The sequence below is a fragment of the Giraffa tippelskirchi genome, chromosome 2 (genome assembly GCF_054371585.1).
Source record: "Giraffa tippelskirchi isolate mGirTip1 chromosome 2, T2T-mGirTip1v1.2.pri, whole genome shotgun sequence".
In the NCBI taxonomy this organism is placed as follows: Eukaryota; Metazoa; Chordata; class Mammalia; order Artiodactyla; family Giraffidae; genus Giraffa; species Giraffa tippelskirchi.
Genome location: NC_137276.1, coordinates 87,127,985 through 87,153,077, shown reverse-complemented (window position 1 = coordinate 87,153,077; position 25,093 = coordinate 87,127,985). Strand labels below are relative to the sequence as shown.

The 25,093-nt window shown below is 37.1% G+C and overlaps 1 long non-coding RNA gene across 1 annotated transcript in view; it reads left to right on the top strand.

The window, feature by feature from the left end:
* Positions 1–24,431, top strand: part of LOC145539813 (uncharacterized) — a 373,122-nt gene extending 348,691 nt beyond the window's left edge. Inside the window, exon 10 of the long non-coding RNA XR_014077971.1 lies at positions 24,272–24,431. This is a non-coding gene — a long non-coding RNA (uncharacterized LOC145539813). The remainder of the gene's footprint in view (positions 1–24,271) is intronic.
* Positions 24,432–25,093: the final 662 nt, after the last annotated feature.

Genomic DNA, 25,093 nt, shown 5'->3' with positions numbered 1-25,093 from the left:
AATATTTGAGAGTAAATTTTGCCTCTATCAGGAGCAAACTTAAAAACCATATGTATACTTACATATAAAACAGGGTACTCCCAGAAAACACAATGCCCACTGAACATAATCATAGTATCAAAAATTGCCAACCACATAATGAAGTAAACATCCATGAAAGAGTCAACAGATGCAACAAAGGTAAGGTAAATAGAATTCATTTATAATAGTTAACATTTTTAACATTTGGTATGTATTTTTTGGAATAATACTTTAGTATTTGTCACAATATTTTAATTTTTCTCAAAAATATATAAACTCTTAATTCTCATTCCTCTTCTTATATCTGTCTACTGACTTGCACTGAAGCTAAGTTAGAGGAATTTTATTGTTTTCTGGAATTTGAAGGGGGATTTCATGTACTCGCTTACTCATGTCGTCAAAAGTATTTATTTAGAAGTAAGTCATATCAAGTGCTGTGCAACATAGTTGAGATACAGCATGAAATGATACCATCAGTGTGGCTCAGGAGATAAAGCCTAATGAGGCAGGAGGCTAGTAAGAGGGCAACTCTATTTTAGTGCCACAGATTAATGACAAAAATAAACACAATAGCACACAGTACTCTTGAATTAACTCAACTTTTTACAATCCTGGAGAAGTGTTAGGTTTACCATGGTTAAATTTTTGATTCAATGTATTAATAAAAACATCATATAGACACCAAAATGAAATAAAAATCTGTCTTAATGCAAGTCACAAAACAAATTGGCCTCAAATATCTACTCTAACCAAATTTCCAGTGATTTGGCAGTATCTACACAATTCTTGATGAAGAAAATGGTGCACCTTAAAATTCTGTGTATCTAAGTTTACAATCACATGAGAAATTAATTGACAGATAACTTTCCAAATATGTGAGCTTAGAAAGCATGCCATATGTTACTCAATGAAAAAGTTGATGAAGAGCACATTACAGTTGAACGAGTTCAGTTCAGTTGCTCAGTCGTGTCTGACTCTTTGTGACCCCATGGACTGCAGCATGCCAGGCCTCCCTGTCCATCACCAACTTCAAGAGTTTACTCAAACTCATGTCCATTGAGTCAGTGATGCCATCCAACCATCTCATTCTCTGGCGTCCCCTTCTCCTCCCACCTTCAATCTTTCTCAGCATGAAGGTCTTTTCCAATGAGTCAGCTCTTTGCATCAGGTGGCCAAAGTATTGGAGTTTCAGCTTCAACATCAGTCCTTCCAATGAATATTTAGGACTGATTTCCTTTTGGATTGACTGGTTTGATCTCCTTGCTGTCCAAGGGACTCTCAAGAGTCTTCTCCAATACCACCATATTCTTGCCTTGAGAACCCCATGAATAGTATGAAAAGTTGAACCAGAAATAAACCAAAATAAAGAATAGGAAGATTGGGTTTGAAAAGGATATAATCCCAAAGCAAATATAATTCCAAAATAAAGATCAAGTGTTAAAAAGTATTCTTGAAGAAGAAAGTACATTCCCTGAAATGAAAGTAGTAAGAATAATCAGGGATCTTTGGCTAGTGGGATAGTTCCATGTTGGTTGGTTAAGAAAAACATCTTATTAAAGGCAAGAAATAAAAAGCCAAAAAGAACATGATTGATCTTTTCTTAAATGAGATTAGTATAATGTGAATCTGTGTTCCCTATAGGAAATTTCATGTCAACACTAGTGAGGGGACAAGGGCTCCTGAACCCAGAACTTAATTAAATGGTCTCAAGTTCATATTTCTTTACAGTGAGCCTTGCCAATTTGTGTGATAATAATATTGCATCTACAAATTTTGATTTCTCTTAACTACTTAAGTTATTTGGAACAAAGCTTGCATCACCAACTTTACTGAATTAGATCTTTTTCTAGGATAAAATGTATATTACTAAAAAAGGGTATTCTGTGATTTAAATTCTTATTGATATCAAAACTATAAGTGGTTGTTGTTGTTCAGTTGCTAAATTATGTCTGACTCTCTGAGACCCCATGGACTGTAGCACACCAGGCTCCTCTATCCTCCATTATCTCCCAGAGTTTGCTCAAATTATTTTCATTGAGTCGGATGCTAACCATCTCATCCTCTGCCACCCCCCTGTCCTTTTGCCTTCAATCTTTACCAGCATCAGGATCTTTTACAAGTCTGCTCTTCACATCAGTGGCTAAACTATTAGAACTTCAGCTTCAGCAACAGTCCTTACACTGAATATTCAGGGTTGATTTCTTTTAGAATTTAATACTTGGATCTCCTTAAAGTCCAAGGGTTGCTCAAGAGTTTTCTCCAGCACCACAATTTGAAGCATCAATTCTTCAGGGCTTGGCCTTTTTTATGGACCAGCTGTCACATCCATACAAGACTACTGGAAAAATACTAACTTTGACTATATGGAACTTTGTTGGTAAGAGAGGTTTTTTAATACATTGTTTAGATTTGGCCCTAGCTTTTCTTCCAAGGAGCAAACATCTTTCACTTTCATGGCTGCAGTCACTGTCTGCAGTGACTTTGAGCCCAAGAAAATAAAATCTGTCACTGCTTTCACTATTTTCCCTTCTCTTTGCCATGAAGTAAACAGATGCCATGATCTTAGTTTTTTTTGTTGTTGTTGTTGTTGTTGTTTTAAGATTCATTTATTTATTTATTTTTGACTGTGCTGGGTCTTCATTGCTGCCTGAGGGCATTCTCTAGTTGCGGAGAGTGGGGGCTACTCTCTTTTTGTTTTTGTTTTTGGTGTGTGTGGGTTTATTTGCAGTGGCTTCTCTTGTTGCAGAACACAAGCTCTAGGCATGCGGGCTTCCGTAGTTGCAGTGCATGGGCTCAATAGTTATGTTACAGGAGCTTAGGTGTTCTGTGGCATGTGGAATCTTTCCAGACCAGAAATCAAACTGGTGTCCCCAGCATTGGCAGGCAGATTCTTAACCACTAGACCACAAAGGAAGCCCTTAGTTTTTCTTGGTGTTGAGTTTCAAGACAGCTTTTTACTCTCCTCTTTCACCCTCATCAAGAGGTTCTTTAGTTACTCTTCATTTTCTGCTATTAGAGTGGTATCATCTACATATTTGAGGTTGTTGATAGTTCTGGCAGTCTTGATTCCAGCTTGTGATTCATCCAGCCCAGCATTTCACATGATGTACTCTGCATAGAAGTTAAATAAACAGGGTGACATACAGCCTTGTCGTACTCCTTTCCCAATTTTTAACCAGTCAGTTGTTCCATGTCTGATTCTAGCTATTGTGTCTTATTTTGCATACAGGTTTCTCAGGAGACAGGTAAGGTGGTCTGGTACTCACATCTCTTTAAAATTTTCCACATTTTGTTGGATTCACACAGTCAAAGGCTTTATCATAGTCAACCAGAAGTAGATTTTTTTTCTGAATTCTCTTGCTTTCTCCATGATCCAACGAATGTTGGCAGTTTGATCTCTGGTTCCTCTACCTTTTCTAAATCCAGCTTATACATCTCAGTTCCTGTACTACTGAAGCCTAGCTTGAAGAGTTCTGAGCATAACTTTACCAGTATGTGAAATGAGCCCAATTGCATGGTAGTTTGACATTCTTTGACCTTGCCTCTCTTTGGGATTGAAATGAAAACTAACATTTTCCAGTGTTGTGGGCCCTGCTGAGTTTCTAAAATTTGCTGGCATATTGAGTGCAGCACTTTAACAGCATTATATTTTAGAATTTTAAATAGCTCAGCTGAAATTCCATCACATCCACTGGCTTTGTTCATAGTAATGCGTCCTAAGGCCCCCTTGGCTTCATATTCCACGATGTCCGGTTCTAGGTTAGTGACCACACCATCATGGTTATCCAGGTAATTAAGACCTTTTTTTGTATAGTTCTGTGTATTTTTGCCACCTCTTCTTAATCTTCTCTGCTTGTTAGGTCTTCACCGTTTCTGTTCTTTATCATGCCCATCCTTGCATGAAATGTTCCCTTGATATCTCCAGTCTTCTTGAAGAGATCTCTAGTCTTTCTCATTCTATTGCTTTCCTCTATTTCTTGGTATCATTCATTTAAGAAAGACTTCTTATCTCTCCTTGCTATTCTCTGGAACTCTTCATTCAGTTGGGCATATCTTTCCCTTTCTCCTTTGCCTTTCATGCCAATGGTTATTTATTCATTTTGCTATCTTTTCAGTGTGTTTTACTAAAATGTACCACAAAAATCCCAAAGACCTCTATGAGCAGTACCAACAGGTTCATAAAATCTGGAACAAGGTAATGAAAAGCATGATAAAGACAAATGATTTGAAATAAGTGGTCAATTTTTTTCACCTGGGGATACTGCAAAAAATTAGAAAGCACTTGCTAGACTGTTTATGCACTATCTGTTATCATCTTTATGTTTTGGAAAAGTCAAAAGACTAAAGAAGGTCAAGTTTGTAATGGGAATTATAATAGAACTTTATGATAAAGGTAAAGTACTTCTGGGGAAAAAATTTTGCAAGTGGAAAAAATAGTGAGTCAAAATATCAGTTAATATGAAATAAAATTCAAAATTAGAAAGATAGCAGTGAAAAAATAATAAAATGTCCTCATAAAGAGGAGAAATCAACCACTGCTAAAAAGTTGTGCAAATATAACTGGAGCCTGATTTGTGTTTTAAGGTTGTAAGTGAAAGGTCTAGGAATGTTTGAGCAGGCTATTTGCTGTTCAAATCATCAGAGAAATTAATCAGGAAAAATAAAGAATATAAGATAAAAATTATTAAGATGAAATTACTAAAATGATAGATGGTAAATCTGAAAATAAAAAAGAATAAACATGACCCTATTTAACATTACAGTGCAATACATTAAAGTAATTCCTCATCCACAATTTATTAAATTTATCCTAAGTGTATATTTCTATTATAAGTGGTTTTGGAGTTCATAGAGCAGAATACTTTTCTAGCCCTTATAAATGTTATTATATAAAGGTTTTAAAAAAGATAATTAGCTTACTGTATTAAAAAGAAAGAAAAAAATGTGAGGATGTAATGGGTTATTACACTCAAATTAAACTCAAATTATTTCATTATGATTTAACTTGTATCATATAGTGATTCAATCAGGTGTCTTATTTTGCAGTTGGATTCATTACATTATTTTTCATAATCAAATAATATTCAATTTTGTAAAAACTGTCATAATAAAGTCATATTGAATAAACTCCCATGTTCATGCATTAAAACAGCTAGTGCAAAATATCTTTCCTGTCAATAAGTGTAGATTTCCCCTTTCAGTTAAAATTAAAAATGAGATGTGAAACACAGGAAAGATATTAGCTTCTAAACCAGGATAAGAGTTCTAGAAATGGAATATATTTTCAATATGTGTAAAGAAAGAGTCTGATTTCAACTGAAAGGAAATAAATCTTGAAAATGAGTTGAAATGGGGTTGCAATGTGACCAACCTCTTCAAACTTAATCCTTCCTGACTGCCATGTTTCCTCTGACCACAGGATCTTTGCACATACTGTTCCCTCAGTCTTGGATGCTCTTTTCCTCACCATCCCCTCAACCCTATTCCCTTCCTCAGATCTTACTTCAAAGATGAATTCTTCCTCAAGAAAGTTTATTTCCCCTTTTATGCACTCATGCCACCATTTCATCTAGTTAATTATAATCTATCATATTTCATTGAATCTGAGATGCTGCTGATGGTAAGATACATCTTATTTTATGTGATACCACTAGAAAAGAAAATATGATGCCAATTAACCTATGAAATGATGTTTCATAAGATTCAGAATTTTTATTTTCCTTTTATTGAAAGAGCTCTTTCAGTATAGACCTATTTTACCATCTATTCCTCTTGTGCACATATAAAACTTTTTTAAAATGGAATAAATTGCTCTAAAATGTTCACATTCAGAATCCAACCTGCAATTACTTTCAACTCAAGAAGTCAGCATCCATGTGATACTAATCAGTTCCACATAATCTTCTTTTTTAAAGGCATCTGAAGCCTTGGTGGTTCAGTGCTTCCTAGAAGTTTGCTTCAAACTCAAAATCACTGCTTTCTTCCACAAGTTTGCTCCAAGTTTCTCCTTCACTGGGATATTTGTATAGATAAAAGTTACCAGAAGGCTTCAAACTAAGGTTTTCTGATACAAGCAAACATTTTATTTTCTTCTTCAAATGACATGAATTGTATCTAATCAAGCCACCAAAATAGACAAACCAAGTCCAAGTCCAAGCTTGTATAGACAATGTTGTCTTTCACACATCTTTCACTTCTTTTAGATAAGTGCACCATTGATTCTGAAAGTCCAATTTCCAAAATGTTAAACTGCATATTTTATTTTATTTTTGCCTTACTACCTTTTATTGGAGCATAGTTGCTTTACAGTGTTGTGGGCAGGAGGAGAAGGGGATGACAGAGGATGACATGGCTGCATGGCATCACCAACTCGATGGACATGGGTTTGGGTGGACTTAGGGAGTTAGTGATGGACAGGGAGGCCTGGTGTGCTGCCGTTCATGGGGTCGCAAAGAGTCAAACACAACTGAGCAACTGAACTGAACTGAACTGAACTCAGATTGTTTTAACTTCTTTTGAAATATGACATACATACAAAAAGAAGTGTACCAGTCATAAATGCACATCCTGATGGGATTTTTCACAAAGTAAAGACACCTTCAGTTCAGTTCAATCACTCAGTCGTGTCCGACTCTGCGACCCCATGGACTGCAGCACGCCAGGCCTCCCTGTACATCACCAACTCCTGGAGCTTACTCAAACTCACGTCCATCGAGTTGGTGATGCCATCCAACCGTCTCATCCTCTGTCATCCCTTTCTCCTCCCCCTTCAATCTTTCCCAGCATTAGGGTCTTTTCCAGTAAGTCAGTTCTTCACATCAGGTGACCAAAGTATTGGAGTTTCAGCTTCAACATCAGTCCTTCCAGTGAATATTCAGGACTGATTTCCTTTAGGATGGACTTGTTGGATCTCCTTACGGTCCAAAGGACTCTCAAGAATCTTCTCTAGCACCAGAGTTCAAAAGCATCAATTCTTCAGTGCTCAGCTTTCTTTATAGTGCAACTATCTCATCCATACATGACTACTGGAAAACCATAGCTTTGACTAGATGGACCTTTGTTGGCAAAGTGATGTCTCTGCTTTTTAATATGCTATCTAGGTTGGCCATAGCTTTTCTTCCAAGGAGTAAGCATATTAATTTCATGGCTGCAGTCACCATCTGCAGTGATTTTGGAGCCCCCCAAAATAAAGTCTGTCACTGTTTCCACTGTTTCCCCATCTTTTTGCCGTGAAGTAATGGGACCAGATGCCATGATCTTAGTTTTCTGAATGTTGAGTTTTAAGCCAACTTTCTCACTCTCCTCTTTCACTTTCATCAAGAGGCTCTTTACTTCTTCTTCACTTTCTGCCATGAGGGTGGTGTCATCTGCATATCTGAGACTATTGATATTTCTCCTGGAAATCTTTATTCCAGCTTGTACTTCATCCAGCTTGTGTATTCATTTCTCATGATGTACTCTGCATATAAGTTAAATAAGCAGGGTGATGATATACAGCCTTGACGTACTCCTTTCCCGATTTGGAACGAGTCTGTTGTTCCCTGTCCAATTCTAACTGTTGCTTCTTGACCTGCATACAGGTTTCTCAGGAACAGGTAAGGTGGTCTGATATTTCCATCTCTTTAAGAATGTTCCACAGTTTGTTGTGTTCCACACAGTCAATGGCTTAGAGGCAAAGTCAAAGATGCCTTAACCAAGCACAGAAACAATATTGACATCCTAGAATCTCTAGTCACTCACCCTCCAAAGAATAAAAACTTTCTGATTTCTTTCATCATTGATTAGTTTTGCCTATTTTTGAACCTAATATAAACAGGATGCTAAACCATATACTTTTGTGTATGGCTTCCTTCAGTCAATTGTGTTTCTTAAATTTATTTATAAGTTTATGAGTCCTTGTAGCTCATTCATTCTCATTGCTGTGTTGTATTCCACTGCATAAGCACATCATGATTTATTTATCTGTTTTACTATTGATAGCTGCTTGCATATTTCCAGTTTGGGACTGTTATAAACAATATTGATAAGAACTGTATATGTGTCTTTGGTAAAAATGAATTTATTCTGGGTATACCTAGGAGTAGATTTTGGGGGCCACATGACATGTGAAAAATTTAGCTTTAGGAAATACTGCCAAATGTTGGACTCTCCACTTTTTCTTTTTCTTCCTTGTTTTGGTGACTTGGGAGTGAATGGCTCACCTTGGTCATCTTCCCTGATCTACTTTTTAATTGAAAAAATTTTAATACAAGGTTACTTTCCATTTACAGTTATTAAAATATATTGGCTATATTCCCCATGTAGTACAGCACATCCTTGACCAGGCTATCTTACATCCACTAGTTTGTACCTTTTAATTCCCCACCCCTATACTGCCGTCTATCACCTCTCCACTGGTAATCACTAGTTTGTTCTCTGTATCTGTGAATCTACTTTTTTTAATGTCATATTAACTAGTTTGTTGTATTTTTTTAGATTCCACATATAAATGGTATTATATCCTATCTTTCTCTGCCCGACTTATTTCACTTAACATAATGCCCTCCAAGCCCATCCATGTTGCAGCAAATGGCAATATTTTATTCTTTTATGGCTCAGTAGTTTTCAATTGTATATACATTTTTATATCCCATCTTCTTTATCCACTCATCTGTTGATGGACACTGTAGGTTGCTTCTATATCTTGGCAGTTGTAAATAATGTTACCATGAGGACTAGGGTGAATGTATCTTTCTGAATTAGTGGGTTTTTTTTTTTAGATATACACCCAGGAGTACATTACTGGGTCATACGGTAGTTGTATTGTTAGTTTATTGAGAAACCTCCATACTGTTTGCCACAGTGCTAGTACCAACTTACATTCCCACCAACATCGTGCTAGAGTTCCCTTTTCTCCACCTCCTCACTAGCATTTGTTATTTGTGTTCTTTTTAATAATACCCATTCTGACAGATGTGAGGTGATATTGTAGTTTTGATTTGTATTTCCCTGCTGATTAGTAACACTGAATATCTTTTCATGAGACTTTTGGCCATCTGAAATTCCTCTTTTGAAATTTGTCAGTTCAGTTCTTCTGACCATTTTTAATTGTTTTCCTTTGATTTTGAGTTATATGGGTTGTTTTTACATGTTGGATATTAATCCCTCATCAGTCGTATCAGTTGTCAATATTTTCTTCCATCCAGTAGGTTGCTTTTTCTTTTTATTGATGGTTTTCTTTGCTGTGCAAAAGCTTTTAACTTTAACTGTGTCCCATTTGTTTATTTTTACCTCTGTTTCCTTTACTTTAAGAGTAAGATCCAAAAAATATGACCATATTACTCAAAGCAATATACAGATTCAGTACAATCTCTATCAAAATATCAATGGCTTTTTTCACAGAACTAGAACAAATGATTTTAAAATGTGTGTGTGTGAACTTAGTCACCAGTCACATCTAAATCTTTGCAACCGCACAGACTGTAAGCTGTCAGGCTCCTCTGTTCATGGAATTTCCCCAGCAAGACTACTGGAGTGGATTGCCATTTCCTCCTCTAGGGGGTCTTCCTGATTCAGGGATCCAAAAGGCATCTCTTGTGTCTCCTACACTGTCAGGCAGATTCTTTACCACTGCTCCACCTTCCTATTTTGTGGAAACACAAAAGACCCTGAAGAGCCAAAGCAGTCTTGAGAAATAAATTCAGAGCTGGAGGAATCACAATCATGCTCCCTGATTTGAAAGTATACTACAAAGCTACAGTCATAAAAACAGTATTGTATGGCCACAGAACAGACCCATGGATCAGTGGAAGAGGATAGAGAGCCCGGAGAGAAACCCACACTCTCATGGTCAATTAATGTGTGACAAAGGAAGTAAGAATATACAGTGGAGAAAAGACAGTCTCTTCAGTAAATGGTGCTGGGAAAACTGTAAAAGCGTAAAAGAATAAACTGTTAAGTGTAAAAGAATAAAATTAAAACACTCTCCAACATCATATACAAAAATAAAATGGATCCTTTTATTTTACCTGAATGTAAGACCATACATTATAAAACTCCTAGAGGAAAACATTGGCAAAGCATTCTTTGATGTAAATTGCAGCTCTGTTTTTTTGTTGTTTTTTTTTAATATATCTCATCTTACCTGATCTATAAGGGCTTTCATGATACACTGAACCCTTTATTCAGCAGGTATGTATTGAGATCCTGCTGTGTACACAGAAAGACTGATAGTGAATTTTGTGCTTTGAGCTTAAAAATATGCGTGCATATAAATTTTCCATTCAGTCACCGTAGAATCACTATAAAATAGATGGTTGTGTGGCATTATCATTCTTTCCTATATTTGGATTATGACATTTGAGAAGATTAAACAGCTTGCTCTTCCCAGCTGGTAAATAGCAGTGCTTGAACATGAGCACAAGACTCCTGACAGAAAATCCTTTTATGATGATTTTCCTTGGTCAGCTCACCTCACATTAGAGATATGACATATTTTCTCCTATCAGTCTACTTGTCATTTGAGACCAGAATACTAAGGAAATTATTTTGGCCATAAAACCTACTCCTTTGTGACATCAGGGAAGTGACTTAGACTTATTGTCTTCTACTATTTTACCAGAGGAGTTGCTAGATGCAGGCACAGTTGTGGGACAAAGAAGTCAGTACTCCTTTAATATGAATTTACCTGAATTTACCTCCTGAATTTACCTAGAGGTAAAAGTAGGTTGGACTTTTCTAGACACCCCCCTATGTGAAAGCATGCCTTTGAGCCAGAGGAGACAGGTACAGAGACAACATTGTCCAGCCTGCTCAGTTATGCTTTTTCTGACAACCTCTTATTTCACAGACTCTTACTTTTCTCCCCAAATCTAATTTTATAAATCTACAACCACTTTTATCAGCCAGGTAAAATGAAACTTTGACTAACAAAATTTAAACTCAGTGGCAAAAGCATCCAGTAAGATGGGTAGTAAGAGAGAAAAGATGGAAGATAAATGGGAATAAAACAAAAGAAAACATTTTTACTCAAATATCAATACAGTTAAAGAAATAAGATATAAAATATCACTGTACAAATGAAAAATGTCTAGTTGTAAAGTACATTTTATAAAGACAAAAATCAAGCCAAATTGTACCTTTAATGATCTACCCATAAATTCATGTCAGTGCTCCTGGATTCGTTCAGGGTCCAGAATGACACATTTTAACTGCACACAGAAGTCCTGGAACAATCTTTTGTTTCTTTATTTACCTCTATTATAAAACATCTTGGCAGACTTGGCCATTAACATTTTCTGCTTTCTCAAGGAAAAAATAATTTAGCCACTTAAAGATATTAGGCTCCTGTGTATTGTTTCCCTCCATTTGGTACCCATGATTCCCCCTCTGAACATTTGTGTGCTTGCAATCAGGGCACAATGACACTCACTAATAACAAATGAACCACCACATCAGCCATAATGCTATGCAGCTCCCAGATTCTCCAGCACCGAGCCCCATCTATGTGGAACAGAGTCCCAGAGCAGAGGCCGGCTTCTCTCCACAGCTACATCTGTTCCTTCTCCCTCTGGAGCATCTGCTATGAAGCATAATCCCTGCTGAGCATGTGTAGACCCCAATTTGAGCCTCTTTCCCCTGAAATTCCCAGGCCCTAAAATTATACTGCCTGCATTCAAATACTCAGACTCCAACAGCCATTGGAACCTTGCGGGAGCTCAGAAGAAATAGTGTTCTTGCTTATATCAAGGGTATTTTTCCACTGGCAGAAGTAGTTAAGAGAAGTTAGCATGACTTTACTGAGAGAAAAATAGATATTTTAATTTTTCTGATAGGTAGTAAAGAAACGGTATTTTTTCTATGTATAAAGTGAAGATCATATAGATCCAAAGATTATCCCCATTGGAGGAATTTTGTCACTTCATTAGTTGTTTTAGCTTACCAATGCCTTACCTTCATCCTCATATCCTAGAATGTCAGGTTTTATTTTTATTGTTTATGAATTAAAAATATTTGGTGTTAAGGATCAAGAGTTGGCATGATCCCCTTGAATAATGAAGATAATCCAGTAAGTCACAATTCAGAATTTTTTTTTAACCAAATTAACTCATAAAGGTAACATGGAATTTTCTGTTAGAAACAGCAGAATCATCAGATTTCCTAGTGGCAATTTTGATTCTTTGGGGGTAGATCATATCATATCCAGGGCTTCCTTCATGTCTCAGCAGGTAAAGAATTCACTTGCAATGCAGGAGACACAGGAGATGTGGGTTCGATCCCTGGGTCAGGAAGATCCCTGGGAGGAGGAAATGGCAACCCATTCCAGTATTCTTGCCTGGGAAACTGCATGGACAGAGGAGTCTGCTGAGGGGCAGTCCATGGGGTCACACAAGAGTCAAACACAACTGAGGCCCAGCACAGAACAAACAGCATATTTTACTCAGTGTCACCACTCACGGAGTTGTATTGTGATGGGTTTCCTCACTACTGTAATCTCACTTAGTCCTTTCAAAATCACAACAGTTTAATTTAGGAGATGGGGAGGGATATATCTTTCTGTCTTTAAAAAAGAAATCCATCTTTGCTCTCTCCAGCCAATACTTCTAATGTTTTATTAGCCCAACAATATTCACCTCTGCTTATAGTCTCCCATTTTTCTTGAGCATTATCCAACCAACCTGATCAACCAGTCCATACACCCTCTGAAACAGTGATCATCACTTATACAACTCAGCAGTGACTGATGTGACAGCAAAGCTTGTTGTTGACATCTATTGAATAAATGAATGATTAAAAGCATGAATTATAGTATTTCCCACATGCTTGGACCAGAGATTTGCCTTAGGAATGCCTGTTATTTTAATACCAAAATGTGGTTGATATATTATTTAAGTCATTTTTTAAAATGGACATTTCCTGTTCTCTCACTGTATCCTGGGCCTTACAAAGATAGACAGACGTTTACACTGCAGTAAGAATAATCACTAATTGACCTCTGGTCTTCTGCTCTCCTTGTCTTTGATTAGCCAGGCAGGTAAGCTAAGAGGCTCTGTTTCACCACATTTCAGTCTGAATTAGTCCTGAGCTATTGTCAGCAGGCTTTGTTTTGTAAGAGGGATGAAACAGTAAAATATCACAGTCTTCCTAGTCTTTCTCTTTAAACCCTTTCAAGCTTCCTTCAACCCCAGGCTATTTTTAATACCATCACTATGCTCAGATCTACAAGAAACAACCTCTTAAGCCAGAAAAATCGGGTTCCCAACTCTCTTTCCTCTGGGTAGCATGCAAAGTATCACTGAGATTATTTATTTGTTAATTTTTTGGCATTACCAACCTGCTTTAGCATTTATTTGCCTCCCTCTCTTTTAATAGAAGAAATTAGGTATGAAGCTCAATGTTTATATGAACCTCATCATTACCTCTCAGCTGAGTTGGAAGATCAGTTAGCTAATATATAAAAGGACCAGGAACATCTCTGGGGACAAGATATACTATAAATGACTAGCATGCACTTCCTGTTACCTTTGTAATACCCATATATCGCTCCTGACAGGCACCTATACCAGAGCCTGGAGGAACTCTTGTCACTCTGCCTCAGGAATTCAGCTGAGAATGCCATGTACATAGTTGGAACAGCCTTCTAGCAGCAGAGGGGCTCTCGGTGTGTGCAGTCTCCTGTGTGTGGCTGGTTGGCATGGCCAGCCAGCTGTGGTTACCTGTGGGTATCAGCCAGGCAAGGCCACATACTGGGGAGGAGATCCAGGCTCCCACAATCCCTCCACATACAGATACAGCTCAGATCTGAGACACAGTGGGTTTTTAGGCATGTGAAGTGGGCTAGCATCAAGGAAGATGATGGTCCCTCACAGATAACCCAGCCTCTCCAAGCAGCTTGAGATAACAATGCATTTTATATCTATGTCTTTCTTTTTCACAAGTCACTGGTAGGTCTTTCTCTCTGCCTCTCTCTCCCCCCTTCCTCCGTCTTTCTTTCTCTCTCACACACACACAAATGCTGCCAAAAACAGCAGAAGTGGCTGTGCAAAGCTACAGAGAAGTGACTTGTTTTTCTCTGAAATAGGGGAGTAAAGCTTTAAATCCCTGCAAAAGCTTGCTACTTCCTCTTTTTTCATTTGTTTTCAGTTTAAATTTGGCCAAGATATCCATGGCAGCAAGGGAAGCATGATTGGAGGGTACAGGTCAGGCTCTCTCTTCTAAATTGTCTTGGTCCTGCAGAAACTATTTGTGTATTCTGAAAATGGCAAGAGATATATATTGTATATTTGAATAATATGGCAGTAAAAGCAAGATTCAAGGGTTGTTAATCTCAAACATATTATGGGATTGCAGAGCAACTAAGGAACTGAGTGTCTCCATTTTAATTACTCGGGTTGGCAGAGGAATCCAATTATGTTGCTGTGTCCCCAACATAACCCTTCCTGTCTTTGTTCGCTGCTCCTCTATTCTGATCATGTTTTGATCACCTTTGTTTATTTATTTGTTATGTTATGTTTTCCACTATGCCAGTCTCTTGCTATAATTGGATAGATATTTTTTTTAGGTTTTTTTCAGTCAAAGAGCTGCTCATCTTCCTCTAGAAAGCATGAAATTTTTCATGTTAAGAATATTTTGTTTCTTTTATCATTCCCTAGTGGAATTGAAGCAATGAGGATGACTGGCTTCCCATATGTGCCAGACCATTGTTTGAATGTGATGGTTATCAGCATCAGTTGCACAAATTACTGTAACTCTGAGCTTCTGACATCACTGGAAATTTCAGGCTGGGGTAAATTTTTCTTTTATAAATTATCTGTAAGGTTCCAGGACTGAGTGGAAATAAGTAAAATTTTCAATTCAAGTTAACACTCTCATTGAGAGTTGGACTGAAATATTACCTGTATAGATAATGCATATACTTTTATAATACACATCAGATTAGCCATAAAGTTCTTTACATTCCATCTTCCATTATCCATGAAATCCACAGTTTTGTTTCTTTTCCTTATTGCTACTATTTTAGCCCTCATTGTTCTTCTGTAAATATTTTCATAATTATTTGACTAGTCTCTCTGTTTCCAATCTACCCTTGCTTTCTCCCTCACTTTGAGTTTTTCCCCCCAAAACATAGGCATCTTATTTTTCTGCTCAAACATTTTACAGGGTTTCAATCAGCCTATAAACTATCATTCACTCTCCTCATCTGACATTTGAAAACTTATCTGTCTTGGCACTAATCTAACCTTTCTATCTAAACTTTATTTCCACTTGTTCAACACTTTCATCATACTGCATTATTTTTTTTAAAGAATAATCTATTTGATAAGTGGTATTTTATTTATCTTTTAAATTTTTTTATTTATCTATTTTTATTTTGGGATGTGCTGGGTCTTTGCTGCTGCATGTGGGCTTTTCTCTAGTTGTGGCAAGCAGGGGCTACTCTCTAGTTGTGGTGTGCCGGCTTCTTAATGCAGTAACTTCTCTTGTTGTGGAGCTTGGGCTCTAGGTGTGCAGGTTCGGTAGTTGTGACTCATGGACTTAGTTGCTCTGTGGTATGTGGGATCTTCCCAGACCAGGGATTGAACCTGTGTCCCCTGTGTTGTTAAGCAGATTCTTAACCACTGGACCACCAAGACAGTCCAATAAGTAGAATTTTCATGTAAAATTGTCATTTTAAGATTGCAACATTAAATGTTATTGTTGTGTCCCCATAGATGGGATCCCCTTCATAAAAATCCTGAAGTGTTTGAATAAGCTGTTTTAAATGCATGGCCTTAAAAGTTCTTTTCTTATTAAACAAGTTGCCCTCCCCCTCCCTTCCTCCCTTATTGAATTGATTTTTCCATTGAGTTATACTTAACGTACAGTTTCAACTAAGTATGTTAGTTTTAGGTGTATAGTATAGTGAGTTGATATTTTCATGCCTTATGAAATGACCATCAAAATTAGTCCAATTACCATATGTCACATACAAAGTCATTGCAGTATTATTGACTATAATCCCCATGTACCTATGTATACATTATCTCCCTCTAACTTATTTATTTTGTGGCTGGAAAATTCAATCCCCTTTACCTGTGCTGTCTGTCTCCCCATCCCCTCCCCTCTGGCAACCCAGATGTTTGTTCTCTTTATCTATGAGTCTGTTTCTGTTTTTTTTTTTTTTTACTTATATTTTTAGATTACACATATAAGTGAAATCATATAATATTTGTCTTACTTCACTTAGCATAACACCCTTTCAGTTCAGTTCAGTTCAGTTCAGTCGCTCAGTCGTGTCCGACTCTTTGCGACCCCATGAATCGCAGCACGCCAGGCCTCCCTGTCCATCACCAACTCTCGGAGTTTACCCAAACCCATGTCCATCGAGTTAGTGATACCATCCAACCATCTCATCCTCTGTCGTCCCCTTCTCCTCCTGCCCCCAATTCTTCCCAGCATTAGGGTCTTTTCCAATGAGTCAACTCTTCGCATCAGGTGGCCAAAGTATTGGAGTTTCAGCTTCAATATCAGTCCTTCCAATGAACACCCAGGACTGATCTCCTTTAGGATGGACTGGTTGGATCTGCTTGCAGTCCAAGGGACTCTCAAGAGTCTTGTCCAACACCACAGTTCAAAAGCATCAATTCTTCGGCAGTTATCCATGTTGTTGGAAATGTCAAGATTTTATTCTTTCTTTAAGTTTTTATTGAATCTGTTACAATTTTACTTCTGTTTTGCTTCTTTTTGTTTTTTGCCCTTGAGGCACATGGGGTCTTAGTTCCTCAGCAAGGGATCAAACCCACACCCCCTGTATTGGAAGGCAAAACCTTAACCAATGGATCACAAGGGAAGTCCCCTATTCTTTCTTCTGGCTAAATAATATTCCATTGTGTATATACACCACATCTTTATCTGATCATTTATAGATGAACACTTAGGTTGCTTCCATATCTTAGCTATTATAAATAGTGCTGCAAAGAACATAGGGGTACATATATCTTTATTCATTTCCTTCAGATAGTCAGAAGTGAAATTGCTGAATTGTATGATAGTTCTATTTTTAGTTTTTTAAGAAGTTCCATAAAGTTTCCCATTATAAATTGTTTGTACCAGATAACATTCTCACTAAGAGTACACAAGGGTTCCCACTTCACTTCTTGTCAGCACTTTCTATTTCTTATCTTTTTGCTGATAGCCTCTCTGACAGATGTTTAGTGGTATCTCATGGTTTTGACTTTCATTTCCCTGATGATTAGTGATGTTGAGAAATTTTTCATGTGCATGTTGGCCATCTGTATATCTTGGGAAAAATGTCTACTCAGGCCCACTGCCCATATTTTAATCAGATTGTTTGTTTTTTTAGCATTCATTATGTGAGTTCTCTTTTATATTTTGGATATTAGCTCTTGATGGGATGTATCCTCTGCAAATATCTTCTCCCATTCAATAGATTGCCTTTCTTTCTGTTGATGTTTGAGTTCCAGATGCATTTTTTGGTTTGATGTAGTACTGTTTATTTATTTTTGCTTTTGTTTCCCTTGCCTGAGGAAACATAGCCGAAAAATATTGCTAAGACTAGTGTCAAAGACCTCACTGCATTTGTTTTCTCTTAGGAGTTTTATGGTTTCAAGTCTCACATTTAAATCTTTAATTCATTTTGTGTTTATTTTTGTATGCGATATAAGCAAAGAATCCAGTTATATTCTTCTGCATGTACTTGTCCAGTTTTTCAACACCATTTGTTGATGAAACTGTTTTTTCCTCCTTTGTATATTCTTGCCTTATTTATTGTAGATTAATTGACCATATGAGTGAGGGTGTATTTCTGGGCTCTCTATTCTATTCCACTGATCTATGTGTCTGTTTTGTGCCAGTACCATACTGTTTTGATTACTATAGTTTGATAGTATAGTTTCAAGTCTGGGAGCATGATGCCTCTAGTTTTATTCTTTTTTTTCTCAAGATTGCGTTGGCTATTTGGGAACTTTTGTGGTTCCATACAAATTTTAGGACTATTTGTTATAGTTCTGTCAAAAATATCATTGGCATTTTGATAGAGATTGCATTGAATTTGTAGTTTTCTTTGGGTAGTATGACATTTTAATGATATTTACCCTTCCACTAAATGACTATATCATTCTATTTATTTACACTGTTTTCAATTTCCTTCCCTAATGTCTTTTTCAGAGTACAGGTCTTTTACCTCCTTAGTTAGATTTATTCCTAGGTATCTTACGCTTTTTTGGTACAGTTGTAAATGAGATTGTTTTCTTTATTTCACTTTCTGGTAGTTTGTTATTAGTGTATAGAAATGTAACAAATTTCTGTGTATTAATTATATATGTATATATATTGACATTTTACTGATTTCATTTATTATATTAAATAATAGCTTTTAGAATATTTGGGGTGCTAGATATAATATCATGTCATCCGCAAATAATGACCACCTTACTTCTTAATTTCTATTTTGGATGCTTTTTATTTCTTTTTCTTGCCAGACAGCTAGCCAGGACTTCAAATAAAATGCTGAATAAAAGTAGCAAGGATGGGCATCTTTATCTTATTCCTGACATTAGAGGAAATGTTTTTAGCTTTTCACATTGATTTTAGCTATGGATTTGCCATATATGGCCCAGAAAACTCAGTTCTTCTTCAGGAAGAACTACTGTATGTGTAGGTATAGATTCAGTATGTCCATGGGAAGAGGTGAGCTCAGGTTCTTCCTATGTTACCATGTTGAACCCATTCCCCAAAACTGCATTATTAAATAGGCAACATATTTTCTACCACTATCTTTTTGCTTTCCCTTGCCCTGTTATAGCTAGGAATTAGGTTTTACTTCCATTTTCTTATATTCAAATTTCATCTCTCAAGAAAGAGCACAGTTATTGCTCTTGTCCCATTCAATTTCAAAGAAGTCTTTATCAAAACCTTTTTGTAGCATATTTTGTACTTGCTTAATCTTCATTATGTACATATTGATATCATGTAACATACTATAAACTTCTTGATCAGAAAGGTTATGTTTTACACGTCTTTGTGTATCCTCAGTTGCCTTGGTACTCTGATATTAATATAGATATTCATTCATTCAACAAATATTCATTGAGTTCGTATTCAGTGTCAAGTGCTATGCTAAATGCTAGGGATCTGGATATCAACATAACACAATCATGTTTTTTTTCATATTTGTGTAATATATTTTCTATTAGAGGCAATGTGTAGACCTGGCAAGGAAAGCAGTACAAGAGGTATAAAATTGAGATGGTAGGATGTCATTTTAGGTAGGGAGGCCAGGAAAAGTGGCGTTAGAGAAAGTAAGAAAGCCCAAAATAGTATGAGAAAAGGTAATGGCACATGCGGATGGGCCTTGCAGACTTCTAGGACAACAAGTGAAAAGGCCCTGTGGAGGATTTGCTGAAAGTGAAAGAGAAATTTAAAGAGTAGTAGGAAATGAAGTAAAATTATACTTGGATTGGATGGACAGTGTTGATCAATTATAGAGTACTTTGGAGTTAGTTATAAAGACATTGGTTTTAATTTGAATACTACAGCAGGTTATGATCATAATTGGGCAGGAAAGGGAAATAACATGAATCATGTTTCAAAACATCCTTCAGTTTTAGAAATTAGAATGGATTGAAGGGGGCCAAGGGTGGAAGCAGAGAGAGCAGTTACAATATTATAGGATGTGATGTATTTTAGATATAAATGTACAGTATCTCTGTTGAGCCCTCTTTCTAGCCAACTGCATGAAGGTAGAAGTTGCAGCTAGATATATACTCAATAATCTTTGCATTTTATTATCATGCCCTGAAAGTCAAAGCTAACTGGCCATTACACAGTGTGACCTAATCAAAATAAGAAGGAGGAGGAGCAGCTCTTGTTGCACTGACCCATGAGTGCCACTTATGTAAGATTGGATATAATTAATAGTAGAAAATAAATCATGGCACATAGTTACAACTTCTTTGATAGGCTGATTTCCACAGATATTTCTTCCTCCGTGCATATGATTTTTAAAAGATAAAGCAAATTATTTCACTTCTGTTCTTAAAATTCAGCTATTTTGTTTAGTCTTTGGATATAGAAATTCTCTTTTCCTGGCTGCTCATCAGTTCTGTCATATGTTAATTAATAAATGTACAAGATTTAATAAGCACCTGCAAGATATTGCTCTATGCATCTAAGGCAAAGTCCCATAGGAAATTACAGTGCAATTGGGAAGACAAATTATTATATGTGTCTAAATAAGATAATGGCTCAATTAAATAAGGGTAGTGTCTGAAAGAAAAAAAAAATGAAGAATTAACCAATATTTAACTAACTAGTTATATCTTATAAGCCAAAAAAAGAAAAAGAGAAATACTAGTAATTCTGAACAATGCCATCTATTCTGTGTTGAAATATTTGAGAAAACTTTATTAAAGAAAGAGTTGATATAAAATAGAATGAAAAAAGAGAGAGAATTCCAGATGTGGAGAATGCATAAATACATTCTTGAAGGAGTGTTTGGGTAATAAACTATCAGTGTTGTGCTGTGCTTAATCACTCAGTCGTGTCTGACTCTTTGTGACTGTTTGGACTGTAGCCTGTTAGGCTCCTCTGTCCATGGGATTTCCCAGGCAAGAATACTGGAGTGGGTTGCCATTTCTTTCCCCAGGGAATCTTCCCCACCCAAGGATCGAACTAGTGTCCCAAACTACTTGATTTAATAAACTATCTAGGATAAATCAAATAGATTGAGATAGACTAAAAACAAGACTGTAAAGAAGCTTAAACTCTTGTAATAGAAAGTGAAATTGATCTCGGAGGGAGAGCAGCGAGTGGTCCTGAAGAGAGATCTTAGTTCCCTGCCCAGGAATTAAACCTGGGTAACCTGGATGAAAACCAAGAGTCCTACCCACTAGACCACCAGGGGTTAGAGGCTGGAAACAAAGCAGCCCTGGATCTTGCCCCTATTTGAAAGCAAGAACTTTTCAAAGAGGCAAAAACTGTGAAAGAAAGGGTACAAAGTTTATTATTAGAGATACACACAATGTATGGGAGAGTACACAGGAAAAAAAATTGTTTATTAAACTCAAAAGCAGGGCAGAGACACACACCTGGAGAGGAATGCAGGCATCCTGAGTGAGGAGGAGTGCAGTATATCAGAAACTAGACAGTGATAAAATAACCAAGTAAATAAATATGGATTTTAGCCACTGGAATTTTAATAGCTGCTGAATGACTTTTAGGGAGTGTAAGAGGGAAAGAAAATTTTAAAATAATAAAAACTTCATTTTAAAAAGGTCAAGCAAGAAGCCATGTACAGAACTGATTGGATAGAGATATCTGAAAACATGGAAAATCTTGAGACATCACTAAAATCCTATCTGTGTCTATCTGTGGGTCTCCTGTCTTAACTAATATTGCTGTACTTGTTCTCGAACTTTTACACTGATGTTTCACTGCAGCAAGTATATTTCAAACCTTTATACTGGTATATTCATTGCTGGAAATAGATCACATACCCATAATTTAATCTGGGCTCATACTTTGGCCACCTCATGCGAAGAGTTGACTCATTGGAAAAGACTCTAATGCTGGGAAGGATTAGGGGCAGGAGGAGAAGGGGACGACAGAGGATGAGATGGCTGGATGGCATCACCAACTCTATGGACATGAGTTTGGGTAAACTCCAGGAGTTGATTATGGACAGGGAGGCCTGGCGTGCTGCGGTTCATGGGATCACAAAGAGTCGGACACGACTGAGCGACTGAACTGAACTGAACTGAAATGGTTGTCATTTCAAAGTAAACCTAGCACAACCACACTTAGAATGGAACTTTTATCTTACAATGGTGACTAAATCCACATTGTTCATGATGTTGATTACTAATCTAAATGCCACAATGCAAAGAGAGACACTACACACAAAATGGGGGGACTAGTTATTAATAAAAGAAAGTCAAACTAGTCCAGCAACCATTTCTCACCTGCAGTCTGTGTAGATTAAAGCTAAGGGGACATTGGCAAGAACAGGATTTTTTAAAGTGAAGAAAATTGTAGGAGTAAAAAGAGCTGTCAGGATTTCCCTCCCCTCCTTGCTGTGCCCTCTAAATTTACTTAGGATTTTAAAAATCTTTGGAGAATTTAGGGGAAGTTGGGGTCAAGAAGGAGGAATTGACTTTTACTCCCTGGCTATGTGTTGCTGAGCTCAGAAACCCATAGATGGCATCCATGCCTGTGCCAGGGTGGAAAGTGTTTGGGAGGAGGGTTTGGCCTAGAGTTTTCATATCAAAGGAACCAGCCTGGCTCTCACACTGAAACTTTTGGAGCTGGGAGAAACCTGGAGCCTCCTTACACTGCTGAGGTGAAGAGAAGTCACAATGGAAGCAAGCTGAAATTCTGCAGTTTGACAAGCAAGGGGGTTTAATTTTCCCTTGAATCAAGTGGATGCTGTGGAAGATAGCTAGTCTGCAGTCATCTTGAAAATACTGCCCCCACTCCAGTAAGAAAAGGCTACTAGCTGTGGCAAGGACCTAGTTTGGTGTCCTGCAGGAGACACTAGCTGGGAGCAAAATCATAAGATCAGCTCAGGATGGCCACATTCTCACCAGAGAATATATAACAGTGGAGACCACCATGGGAAGGGGGAAGAGAGGGGTGGTTCATAAATAATCTGACCTTGTATTTCATGGAAGTTCAAGTTTGATGCCTGTCATGACAAAGCAATGACCAGCTAGTGCTAGCCAGGAAAGAATTCCAAGTTATCCCACTTAGTAAAAAAAAAAATACCTTTACTGTCTTCTCCTCAAACCTTCTTCATTATGCTTTTGTTCTTGGAAGAACAAAGAGGATGAAGAGGAAGAGAGGAAGGGCACAGTGCAGGCAGATATGGGTTTACCTTGAAGCTGATGGAGCCTAAACTTCAGAGCCCCCTCACTGGCACAGGTCTCCTAAGAAAGCCATGGACCAAATTAGTAGTCATTATTTGTTTTATTTTTTCATAAAGAGAGTCTCTCCCCAAATTTTAAATGTTTAAAGCTCTATAAAACCTGGGTAGGACAAAAATAAAAGGGTAAATAATTCATGTCATTTTCTTGTTGCTGCTTGCCTGGCCATGGGTTAGACTAGATTGGTGTGTACTTACTGGCTCAGTCATGTTCGACTCTTTGCGACCCCATAGACTGTAGCCCATCTGGCTCCTCTCTTCTTGGGATTCTCCAGGCAAGGATACTGGAGTAGGTAGCCATTCTCTTCTCCACGGGATCTTCCCAACCCAGGGATTGAACCTGCATCTCCTGTGTCTCCAGCATTGCAGGTAGATTCTTTACTGGCTGAGCCAGGACTCGATTGGGGTGATGTTTAAATAGAAGGAGAAATTAATGTTTTGATATAGAATGGGCCAGACTTATCAATATCTGAAATTAGGACACTTCTAATATCTGAAAGTTACTGGAAATTTAAGTAATGTGCTTGAGTTGCTGTGAAGAAACAAGGGAAGGGAGATCTGAGAGAGGGTTGGAAGACTGTGGAGGGAAGAATAAGCTGCTTCCTATTATACTCTAGAAGTTTACCTCACTGAATACTTGTGTTTTGTTAGGAAAGAAAATATCAGTGCCAGTTTTATGGTGAGACTTGAATGTAATTTAGAAGGAAGCCAGTTTAACTCCTCTCTTTCCATTTCCATGTTTCATGTTTGGACTAAATTTTTATCCTTAGAGCCAAGAGATTCCAGAGAGGTGCAAGGCAAAATGGTTTGAATGCTGTACGCACACACATGCATGCACACATACTAATGGGTGAGTGCACACAAACACAAATATTTCTAACCAACATTTGTCTAGTCAATCTGTAGTACATCTATAGGAAAATTGCTTTAAAATTTCCAGACTTGTGCTCATCTCATGCACACAGAATTCATTAAAAAGGTGAGAATTTTATATTTTTTCCTCCTATTTAAAGTAGTACAGATGAAAAACGTGGACCTAGATAATGACATTCTGTTACCTCAAAAAATGCTCATTTTGCCTATGAAACAGTCCTACTTCTATGTAAAAATAGATGTTGGTGTGTTTATCATGTGACCAATATATATATAGCTTAATTTCATTCTTGATAAATGAAAAGACAAGAGAAGTCCTCTAAATAAAGGAAAATAAAGCAGCAAGTTAAGATGCTAGTTGTAGTAAAATGTAATGTTTAAGTGCAAAAAAAGTCTGAGTTGATATTAAATTGGATAGTAAAACTTCAGATCTAGAATGTGTAGAGTATGCTATAATGTTTTTGTGTTCTTATTTTTCAGAACATCCATGAGCATACTATAATTTGCTGCCTACTAGTTATAATCAGCTCATCTTTTATGTGAAATGTATCATCTTTTTCTTCTGAGAACATTGTGCCCTCCAGTCACATTTGTTGTACTTTTGGTCCCATCACAAACCCTTTGGAATACAGAGTGCTGTTGAATTGAGTCTCCATTTGGATTTCTTCCAGAGTTATCGCTTTGAGAAGAGCACATGAAATAACAAAATTGGCAGGCGCTGGTTTAACTCCACGACTAACTGTTGTTTTCTGTTGATGACAAGTGCATGGAATAGTTGAAAATGTAATCCACAATGTCATTCCTCTATGCAGACAGATTACATTATATATAATTTAACATTTATCTTCAGTTACATTCTGAAGCTTTACATATTTCAGCAAACATCTCTTTTTTAGCTTATGATGGATAATTGATAACAATAGAGGACTGAAAATGAAGAAGCAGAATGATAAAACTCCCATTCACTCACTTGCGCACAATAGCCAACCTTGGGTTTTTCTCTTTTATTGTGATAGTTTTCTATTCTGGCAAAGGCAGTAATGTGATTTGGGAATTTGATATTCTCTCTTTACTGCGATGATATCAAATAAGGGTAAGCATCCTGGCCCTAATGAAACTTAAAGGAAGATCGAGGACATTAAGTGTTAATCAGGGTAATTTTTACAGGAGTGTGTGAGAATACTACTATGGGATCCTTGTTCTGATTTCATGTGTGCAAGCAGCATTCTGGAATCATGCTTCTAAAAGAAATGTCAGTATTAGGTAAGAAAAAGTATCAATAAATTTTGATGTTCAAAAACT